Here is an 11,786-nt window from a genome sequence, read left to right as displayed (position 1 = left end):
ACGTCTTTTCAACTGAAATGTTACTTTGTGCTCACAAGAAAGACATTATGCTACAGATTGTCTTGTACAGTATTATGTAGGTGGGGGCCTGTGTATTATCAAGTGGCACACAGTGAAAACTAGCTTCTCAAAGGTAATAAATGCAAGCTCTTTGCAGCCCAAGTTTATTTATGAAGTCCCCTAAAGTCAGAAGTAGGATGGGTCCATGTAAATCCACCTATAACATATAACAGTCCCTTATTGACACTAGTAAACAGACCTAATAAAGCTAACCCTGAAAATATGATTTTGATTACCTCTAATTGTCAAATGCCCTGTAGGCCTAATGCGCAAGGTAGCAATCCTGTTTTTATTGTTTATCCACTTGTTTTAAAAAATGCCAAGGGGCTTGTCATTCTTCAATTAAATATAAGGAGTCCATTGTCTAAGTTGGGATTCATCACAATTTTAGTCAAATCTGTAAATTATTATTTAATCTGACACTTGGTTATCTATGATAAAATAATAACTGCACTACTGATGCAGATTTAGCACTGGAAGGTTACAATGTATTCAGAAAAATAAAATAAATAAATAAATAAATAAATATATATATATATATATATATATATATATATATATATATATATATATATATATATATAAAAAGTGGGGAGAACAAGTATTTAATACACTGCCGATTTGGCAGGTTTTCCTACGTACTAAGCATGTAGAGGTCTGTAATTTTTATCATAGGAATCTAAAACCAAAATCCAGAAAATAACATACACACACTCAATCAAACAGACTCCAACCACTCCACAATGGCCAAGACCAGAGAGCTGTGTAAGGACATCAGGGATACATTTCTAGACCTGCACAAGGCTGGGATGGGCTACAGGACAATAGGCTAGCAGCTTGGTGAGAAGGCAACAACTGTTGGCACAATTGTTAGAAAATGGAAGAAGTTCAAGATGACAGTCAATCTCCCTTGGTCTGGGGCTCCTCTCACCTCGTGGGGTGTCAATGATCATGAAGAAGGTGAGGGATCAGCCCAGAACTACACGGCAGAACCTGGTCAATGACCTGAAGAGAGCTGGGAGCACAGTCTCACAGAAAACCATTAGTAACACACTATGACGTCACAGATTAAAATCCTGCAGTGAACGCAAGGTCCCCCTGCTCAAGCCAGCGCATGTCCAGGCCCGTCTGAAGTTTGCCAATGACCATCTGGATGATCCAGAGGTGGAATGGGAGGTCATGTGGTCTGATGAGACAAAAATAGAGCTTTTTGTTCTAAACTCCACTTGCCGTGTTTGGAGGAAGAAGGATGAGTACAACCCCAATAATACAATCCCAACTGTGAAGCATGGAGGTGGAAACATCATTCTTTGGGGACAAGAAGGGGACAGACTGCACCGTATTGAGGGGAGGATGGATGGTGCCATGTATCGCCAGATCTTGGCCAACAACCTCCCTTCCCTCAGTAAGAGCATTGAAGATGGATCGTGGCTGGCTCTTCCAGCATGACAACAACCCGAAACACACAGCCAGGGCAACTAAGGAGTGGCTCCGTAAGAAGCATCTTTAGGTCCTGGAGTGGCCTAGCCAGTCTCCAGACCTGAACCCAATCGAAAATCTTTGGAGGGAGCTGAAAGTCTGTATTGCCCAGCGACAGCCCCGAAACCTGAAGGATCTGGAGAATGTCTGTATGGATGAGTGGGCCAAAATCCCTGCTGCAGTGTGTGCAAACCTGGTCAATAACTACAGGAAACGTATGATCTCTGTAACTGCAAACAAAGGTTTCTGTACCAAATATTAAGTTCTGCTTTTCTGATGTATCAAATACTTGTCATGCAATAAAATGCCAATGAATTACTTAAAAATCATACAATGTGATTTTCTGGATTTTTGTTTTAGATTCCGTCACTCACAGTTGAAGAGTACCTATGATAAAAATTACAGACTACATGCATTGTAAGTGGGGAAACACTGCCGATTTTGCAGGTTGTCAAATACTTGTTCTCCCCAGGATAAAGGTGGTGGTGTCAAAATGTTTACAAAAAATATCACCTCTCAGTATCTTTGTTAAAGTCTTTCTCTATTACAAAGCAATTTTAATTGTTAGCTTATTAGCTCTGAGACTTACATTTGGAAACAATTGTAATATTTCCAGAAAATAAATATACTTAACCAGTTAACTAGTTTTTTTACACTCCTTCATATCATTTGAAACTATCCAAGGAGATTTTTATTTGGACTGGGAAAAACAGGATGCTGATTGATTAAATTTTAACAAATGTTCCTCATATGACTAGTGGTGTTTTCCCACTACAGTAGATGTCCCATAGAATGTATCAGAAACAATAGAATTCAAAGGACCATACCTCATAACATTTAAATAAACTACATTTTTATTGTTCCTTTGATTGCATCTGTGTTTTTTCTTAATTGGGCAGTCTTTACTTTACTAGGGATTTTAATTCCGTGGTTGATAAGCACACTCCAGTCAAAAGACCATGATCGTAGAATAGATCAATAGATCAAATATAAGAAAATCAGACTACTTTGTAACTACTTTACTAAATTATAATGGGAATCCAGCCAAATTCTGGAAACCAGTAAAACCATTTAAGAACATTTCATACACTACCAAAACAGTTATTTTTGGAGACTGGTCCTATAACTGACAAGAGTATCATTGTTGATGTCTTTAATAGCCACTTTATTACAGCATGCAACCTCTTAGAAATATCATAATGATGATAATCAGGTACTTATGCAGAAAACCTCTCAATATTTTTCCCCCTTAGACCCTTCACAGAAATGTTAGTGCCGGATGCTTTGCTAACTCTAAGAAAGCTACATAATAGCTGATAATTTGGATGCTTGCTTGGTGGTTAGGGCAGCACAATTAACTAATAGGATCATTCCTAAGATTTAGAAATAATGCCTTTTGATTTAGTTAAAATGGTGTTGCTTGTGTTATCATTCAATGGATTGGCAGTTGACAGCACATTCATGTATGGATACACTAACTGTAATACTGTCAGAGTTCAGGAGGTAGGACACAGGCACTGAGTGGTTGAAATCCATAGTTTTAATACAGCTCAAAAAGAAACAAAAAAGAAACCTGCAGCAGTGGCAACATGCACTCGGCAAAATAAATAGTAATCCACACAGAGTGTGCCAAACAGCTGAACTAAATAGGATCCCCAATTAGAGGCAACGATGTACAGCTACCACTAATTGTGGAACACAAAAAGCAACGGAAGCCCAGCCCAGTGCAGAGATGGCTAGGGGCATAGACAGGACCTTACAAGTACACATTCCTATCAGTATTCAAAAGGACAGAGGGCCTACTCTAAACGGTGATTAATGGCATGTCTATGGCATTGACTAAATGAGACATCTGCAAAACATATCTACAGCCCATTTTGGCATCAGTGCACACATGCTGACTAACAGTGAAAATAAAGATAGATCCCAAATAGGCATGGATAATTTTTTCTTCCAAGCAAACAAAAGCAGCATTCATCTTTTGGCCTTTAATTCGCAAACATCTAGGCTCAGATATGATAGCCATCTCTTGAGTGTATGCCATGCATGGTTCCAGTTCTACTAACACTGGAGACCAAATGACTGTGTTTCTGAATTGTGCTTAAGGATTTTATATCAGGTACTGAAAAGGCTTAATAGTTTGAACGCCTATACATTAGGTTCCTCGCTCCTGATTTCATCCATACTGCACCAGGAAAATGAAGTAAAAAGGAACAAGGGGGTGTGGTATATGGCCAATATAGTGTGGCTAAAGGCTGTAACCGGCCTAAAATCATCAGTCCGTAGCTGTTGGCTGTAGACCACACCCCCTTTTGCAGTGTCCTCCTGGTTAGAAAGGTTTATGTGCTACTGTTCGATGGTGGTTTTCGCCGGACCGTGTAAACAGAGCAGGACAAGAAGAGCGATTGTCTCTTATTGAGTGAGTGAGTGAGAGTGAGCGAGCAAGTGAGTGACTGACTGATGGACTGATTGCCTAGTGGTTAGAGACACAGACTGTCACGTAGTTGACCAGGGTTCGATCCTTGCCACGGACCAAACAAAGTAGGCATTAGGATTTGTACAGGATAGGCTATAACTTTGCTGGCTACAAGCTTCCATAGCTACATTATAGTAAGCCTATAATTTGTTGCACTCTGTGATGGCAATTTCTAAAGTGCAAAACAGTTCTATGAAAATGGTAGGTAAGACAGGAGAAATCAATTGCGCAATAAACGGTTTTAATATACTTGCAAGGAGAGAGTACGCAGGTTACAAAGTAACAGTGAATAGTCTCTAACTCAATATAGCTCATTCAACCGTATATATCACATAGGAAAAAGGGGTGTGGTAAGATGCTGCCATCTGTCTCATGTCAATCAAACACATTCACTTTGTTCTATCACACAAGTCAAATGCTATCTTCCCCCACCTTATCCTTCCTGCCATAAGTAACTTCTTCAATTCTAAGAGTTCCAACCGAACCCGAACAGACAATAGATGTCCTGATGAGTTATACAGATGAGGCGATAAAGAGTAACCATTTCATCAGCTGATACCCCCTTGGCAAATACCAGATCCCCCACATTCCTCTACCTATCTAAACAATGGGACTCAAGTCCTTTAATCAGTAAGAATGCATCAAGCTTCAGAAACTTCCCCAACAACTCCAATTTTATTGTAGTCCGGTAGCGGTTTTGTCTCGTGCTTTGGGGGACTTTGGATGCTGCGGCATGTGGATGGTGTACCTTTTATTATTGTAACACATGATAAAACTGCTGTGTGCTACGGGCTACTCGAGAAGTACTCATGCAGCTTATATTTCATCCTCCAATCCTCCCCGATATGTGACCTGAAGTGTTGCCAATGAAGAGGGCTGGTTAGCCAAAGACGGGTAAGATCCCAACTGTGATATCGGGACAACCTAAGACAGGCACAATCGTGCATCTGGTCACAATCCACAATATACATACCTGAGGTGTAAATAACCCAGAAACAGGATATGTGCTGAACAAATAGCACAATGAGTAGACCAAGAAAATGTGGTGCTTTCCAGGTCTGGGTAGGTTGTCAAGTGTCACTCAGACAAATGCACTCAGACAAACTGCACACATTGTTACATTCTCACTTGAGACTGGTGCACCAACCCACGTGCCGATTGTTTTTGTGGTTTTCCTGGAGCTTGGGCCCTCACATCTGCCAGATATAAAAGCAAGGGACGAAACACCACTTACATAGTATTGTGTTTGTCTGTCTGTATTTTGTTATCTTTTTGTGTCTATTTTTTGTGAATGAGTGTGAATGAGTGTTTATGTTATGCATAAAAAAAAGAAAAAAGAGGCAGATCAGAAATGATGCTATTAATGACAGTATTCACCATTGACTTGGTTGACATTAATGACTGAGCTGCACATAATCGCGGGCCGGCTGAACTATGCTTGCCTGGTTTCTTGTTGAGTTGTCCTTATGCTGCGTCTTTAGTCCTTCAGGGGCATGCTGATGTCCTGTGCATACAGTAGTTTTGTGTACAGGACCAGTTTGGGGATGAGAAAGGTCTGTCGATCTGAGCTGGTTTTGAGTGATGGTAGTGGTGATTGCTGTTGATGTTTGCATCCTCCAGGACACTGGTGCTGGTGTTCCTGTCTTCCCAGCTAATCCTCAAGATGTTGTGGGACATATTTTTTGGTACGGCTCTGGGGCTCTTTCAGTGCTGCCTATATGTGGTCCACTTTTTTGTAGGTTTGGGAGCACTACTTTGGATTTTGGTTGTGTCCCAGAAATTTGCTATCCTCAAAAAATACTTTCTGCTTTGACAAGGCTCTACCGGAACAACTTAGGTTTATGTGTGTGCCAATGAAAGAAGGCTACCAAAATAGGGGAAATCCACCACATTTTCAATTCGTTTTGTCAACATGTATTGCTGGGGCAACTGTGTTTTGGTCAGGTAGTGGGTGGTGGAGTATTTGGGTATTTATCCATACTGCACCACTAAAAAGCTTGATGTCTGTCAAATAATTTGCTTTCAAAGAATTTTGAAGACAAAGCTCAAGAGCCAAAATAAGTTTCCAAAAATGGTTCACAAATTCACCATAACATCATTCATTTGTATGCCATATTAGGCTGTCACAAAAACAGTAATAAGAAATTGCTATTTGTCATAAATTCATGTAAGAATGTCTAAGTTCTCAAGATCCACCCATTAATTGAAGAGTCCGTAGTCTTTTCTATTCTACTATTTATACTGTATACCATTACTGTATTTCTCATGAATTCAACATATATTGATGATATCATATTTGCTGCACATCCTTTGGCCCTTAAATAGTAATTGTGCAGACATTTGCGGAAATGTTTGTACATATACAGTGGGGAGGACAAGTGTTTGATACACTGCCGATTTTGCAGGTTTTCCCACTTACAACGCATGTAGTCTGTAATTTTTATCATAGGTACTCTTTAACTGTGAGTGATGGAATCTAAAACAAAAATTCAGAAAATCACATTGTATGATTTTTAAGTAATACATTTTTATTTTATTGCATGACAAGTATTTGATACATCAGAAAAGCAGAACTTAATATTTGGTACAGAAACCTTTGTTTGCAGTTACAGAGATCATACGTTTCCTGTAGTTATTGACCAGGTTTGCACACACTGCAGCAGGGATTTTGGCCCACTCATCCATACAGACATTCTCCAGATCCTTCAGGTTTCGGGGCTGTCGCTGGGCAATACGGGCTATCAGCCCCCTCCAAAGATTTTCTATTGGGTTCAGGTCTGGAGACTGGCTAGGCCACTCCAGGACCTTGAGATGCTTCTTACGGAGCCACTCTTTAGTTGCCCTGGCTGTGTGTTTCGGGTCGTTGTCATGCTGGAAGACCCAGCCACGACCCATCTTCAATGCTCTTACTGAAGGAAGGAGGTTGTTGGCCAAGATCTCACGATACATGGGCCCATCCATCCTCCCCTCAATATGGTGCAGTCGTACTGTCCCCTTTGCAGGAAAGCATCCCCAAAGAATGATGTTTCCACCTCCATGCTTCACAGTTGGGATGGTGTTCTTGGGGTTGTACTCATCCTTCTTCTTCCTCCAAACACGGCAAGTGGAGATTATTTTTGTTTCATCAGACCACATAACTTTCTCCCATTCCTCCTCTGGATCATCCAGATGGTCATTGGCAAAATTCAGACGAGCCTGGACATGCGCTGGCTTGAGCAGGGGGACCTTGCGTTCGCTGCAGGATTTTAATAAAATGCAAATTAATTATTTAAAAATCATACATTTTGATTTTCTGGATTAATGTTTTAGATTCTGTCTCTCACAGTTGAAGTGTACCTATGATAAAAAAATTACAGACCTCTGCTTTGTAAGTAGGAAAACCTGCAAAATCAGCATTGTATCAAATACTTGTTCTCCCCACTGTACATCACCAATTGGTTAATATGATGGACTACAGCCCACCCAAACAGCTCTTTCAGTGTCATTTCAACCCAATATATAATAAAAATGAAATAGCATCCATGTTAAATCCATTTCTCATCCATTATGGTAGGTAAAGGCAAATGTTTCTTCATGAATCAGATAATTAAAAAAAAACATATAACACTAAACACTATTTGAAATTTAAAACCATTAGAACACTGGTATACATGACACCCAGTAAGGAAGATTGTTTGGGAGGCGAAGAAAATCTGAGTACCAAATTTGGAGGATTGCTGGACTTCAACTTTGGGTCAAGCCTCTACTAAATAAGCTCCAACAATACCAAGAAAAAAATATATTTATAGGGAGAAACCAATAAATGTAAATGCATGTGCTATTGTCAGCTGTCATCGATAGGGACCTCTTTATTTGCCACCTGTCCCAGAGGTGTGCATATGAAGAAGACAAGATTGGACCTACTGGGGACCATTTTATGATGTTAGAATTAAGGATAAATACCTTTATAGAATTATATTAGTGTCAATAGAAATGTAATTTTTAACTTAGATTCTGTCATTGTCAACTATAAGTCTGAACATTAAAACAGTCCAATTGAGCACTATGTGTGTTCATTTGGCTGGCAACAAATTCAGCGACATCATTTACTCTGAGGACTTGGGGTCAAGAAAGAAGATTCTTTCAATGGCATCAGCTGTTTATGTATAGTCAACAGGGGACTTTCACATTTCATTGGCTGATCTTTCCCAATTAACCAGTTAGAGTTAATTAACCATCTGATACCAGCCAATGAAGTTGGAAATCCAACTCAGTGGACTAAACTATCATAGCAGATCAATCAATCACATTTATTTATAAAGCCTTTTTACATCACTAGTTGTCACAAAGTGCTTTTACAAAACACTCAGCCTGAGACCCCAAGGAGCAAGCAACAAGTTGAAGTGTTAAAGCACAGTGGCAAGGAAAAGCTCCCTAAAAGGGTCCGAAATTTAGGAAGAAACCTAGAGAGGAACCAAGCTCAGAGGGGTGACCAGTCCTCTTCTGACTGTGTTGGGTGAACATTTTAAGAGTACAAATTGTAATAATTAATAAATGCATGTGGGCTGTGTCCAGAGTCTATAAAACAAAATCCAGGTCAGAAGCATGACCAGATGGACAAGGACAGGGACAACCAGGGGGGGAGGGAATCTGCAACACAACCAGGAGTACTTTGGACAGGGACAACAACGAGTCTTTCGGGCCTGGTACTACGGAGGTGTAAGTATAAACGGAGGAGGAGACAAGGACCATTTTGAGAGCGTATTCTCAAGGATTTACAATGGAGAATGAGAACTGACTCTACTCCCCCAGCAGAATAATATAGCAGCGTAAAACCTTGGGGCTGAGACAGGGGGGACCCTTCAATGTTGATGTTCATACTCACATAATAGGAAATATAGATGCATTTTATTTTCAATGGTTCAACCAAGGTATAACAGAATGTTGATCATTCAATCTTCTCTCTCACTTTTGGTTGAAAAGGAACAATGGGGCGCCACCCCAACATTGACTGAGGTCACAGACAGCCATTCCTTCATCTAGCGGTCTCCCAATGATTGCACCTGAAATTGCCAAAATAAGAAAACTTGCATCTGTCCAAATACTTATGAACTTGCACTGTACATTCACCTGAACAAAATAAAGTTTGATGGATAGCCCCTAATACATAAAAGACAGAAAGCACACAAAAAATTAAGCATATAAAATAAAGATAAATTAAAGGTGTTTTTGTAATGCATAAGATACTGTTACAATTATGCATAATGACTAGAAATGCAATACTACATTTCAGCTTAACACCTTTATGATGATGATCACAATAACACTTTTCTTGTGTTTTTTATGGTGGGTTGAATATGAATTTGGAAAGAGGGACAATATTTTTAGCGTGGAGGGAGAATGGGTGGGGTGGGTTAGGACTGCATGATAATAATGAAATTAGATTTTGCTCAAAATTATAATCGTGATTAGTAATGACCATTATTCTCAGTTGAGAAATTGCAGAGAAAGAGACAGTTAACGTAAATTAATTGCATAATTAACTAATCAAAAGGGGTAAAATGGCCATTTTGCGTACTCTTTACAACCTAATTACCCTTCACCTAGGCTAGGCCTGTGATGGCCCGCCTTAATTTAAACAACTAACGTACTATAACTTCATCAGAGGGTAAAAATCTATACAGAATGCATGGGTAGATCATTTTTAACACGCTGAATGTGGCCCAATTTTTCATGTCTGTCTGTCTGCGATCATTTATTTTTATTCAAACTAATACAGCAAAAAATAACGCATTATTTATAGAAGTCAGAAGAACATACCTTTACTTTGAGCTTGTCTTTCTTCCTCAAACATTTTCCTCTTCCTCTTCTCAGCTCCAGACAGATGGCGTTTGGATGCCATTTCTATTAAAATTCTGATTTAAATTCAATTAACTAAAAAGCATAGCTGAGTTGCTGACATGACTTCGACTCTGATGAGACTTCATGACGTTATGACAGACAAGAGGCAATCCAAATATGTGAAGTCGATATTACCGTGGAGATTATAATATTTGGTATTTTATTTTTGACAGCACATTTTTGTCATGCAAAATGCCTAATATATACGCCTAAGCAACTAAGCATTACTAAAGTTTAGAGCGCCACAAATAAAAAAAAATTGTCTCTTGTTTCTAAAAAGTGAGCATTTTGGAGAGAAGTGTGGTGGAGTCCGTGTGTGAATAGTGTGATAATTATGGTACTCGAGGTCTCCCACTATATCAGGGGCGGCATTATGCAAATTAGTATGTGACGCGCTACTGTGTATATTTCTTATGTTTTCTTATTTTATTCATTCTATTCTTATGTATTTATCATCTTTTTCTGAAATTTGTCATGTGTGAACTATTGCCTGCAGAGCTATTCTTTTAATGTATGTAGTGGGTCTGGGTATTTTTGTAGCTACCGTCTTTGTGAACTGTATCATGTTTAGTAAGGTCCACGCAATGATTTGTCTCAAAGTGCTCACCCGAGCTTTTAGTAACATTATTAATAAAATATTTATTATGAAGGTCGTAAGATTGGGGGCCCCCCTTGAAAGGTGGGGCCCTAGGCGACCGCCTATATTGCCTAATGGACAGGCCGGCTCTGCATAGAAGACAGAATATAAACATTCTTTCAAAGATGTTCAGTCTTGACAGTGTTGCCTTGCTGGGCTATTTATAACCTCAGCTGACTCCTGCGCAAAATCCTGGATGTGTTTCTTAATCTGCATGTAAACATGTCTAGATGTGGTTCTTAATCTGCATGTAAACATGTCTGGATGTGTTTCTTAATCTGCATGTAAACATGGTGCTAGCAAGTACATTTTTGAGTCAGAAGTGTAGAAAAGAAGGGCAAGGCAAAGTCTGGAACTGTCTCCTGAAAGTGTCATTTTCTAAAGATAAAACGTTCACTGTTAAATAGGATTCCTAAAGGCAAACTTTAGCTAACAAAGACCTCACTGTGTGGTCTTGCCCAGAAACAGAGTTTTTTAATACTTATATCTTTATGTGCACAGTCTTGACAAATCCCAAGGAAAGATGAGTCGCACACTCCGTTGTATTATTTTCAGTCTTATAAGTTGATGGGCTGTAATGGCCTGTTGTGTAATTTAAACCTCGGAGGAAGAGGCAAACTTAAGGCTACTGTGAATACGTGAGGCATTACAAGACAAGACACTGTGAAATGGGGATTACCAAGCCAACAGTATATGCACAAAGGGTTCCTTTTGTCTGCCCTATTTTTGCGACTACTCAGCTTTTCTTTCAGTACTCTATTGCGAGTGTATGTTCAGTCTTCTGTCTATTGGGTGTAAAATATCCTGATTAATCAATTATTACAGTAAGGGAAAAAATTATTTGATCCCCTGATGATTTTGTGTGTTTGCTCACTGACAAATAAATGATCAGTCTATCATTTTTATGGTAGGTTTATTTGAACAGTGAGAGACAGAATAACAACAACAAAATCCAAAAAAATGCATGTATAAAATGTTATAAATTGATTTGAAATAAGTATTCGACCCCTCTGCAAAACATGACTGGCAAAACCCTTGTTGGCAATCACAGAGGTCAGACATTTCTTGTAGTTGGCCACCAGGTTTGCACCCATCTCAGGGGGGATTTTGTCCCACTCCTCTTTGCAAATCTTCTCCAAGTGATTAAGGTTTTGAGGCTGACGTTTGGCAACTCGAACCTTCAGTTCCCTCCATAGATTTTATATGGGATTAAGGTCTGGAGACTGGCTAGGCCACTACAGGACCTTAATGTGC

This window comes from Esox lucius, chromosome 23 (genome assembly GCF_011004845.1).
Source record: "Esox lucius isolate fEsoLuc1 chromosome 23, fEsoLuc1.pri, whole genome shotgun sequence".
NCBI lineage: Eukaryota > Metazoa > Chordata > Actinopteri > Esociformes > Esocidae > Esox > Esox lucius.
The sequence above is the reverse complement of the archived record's forward strand: the minus strand, read 5'-3'. Positions refer to the sequence as shown.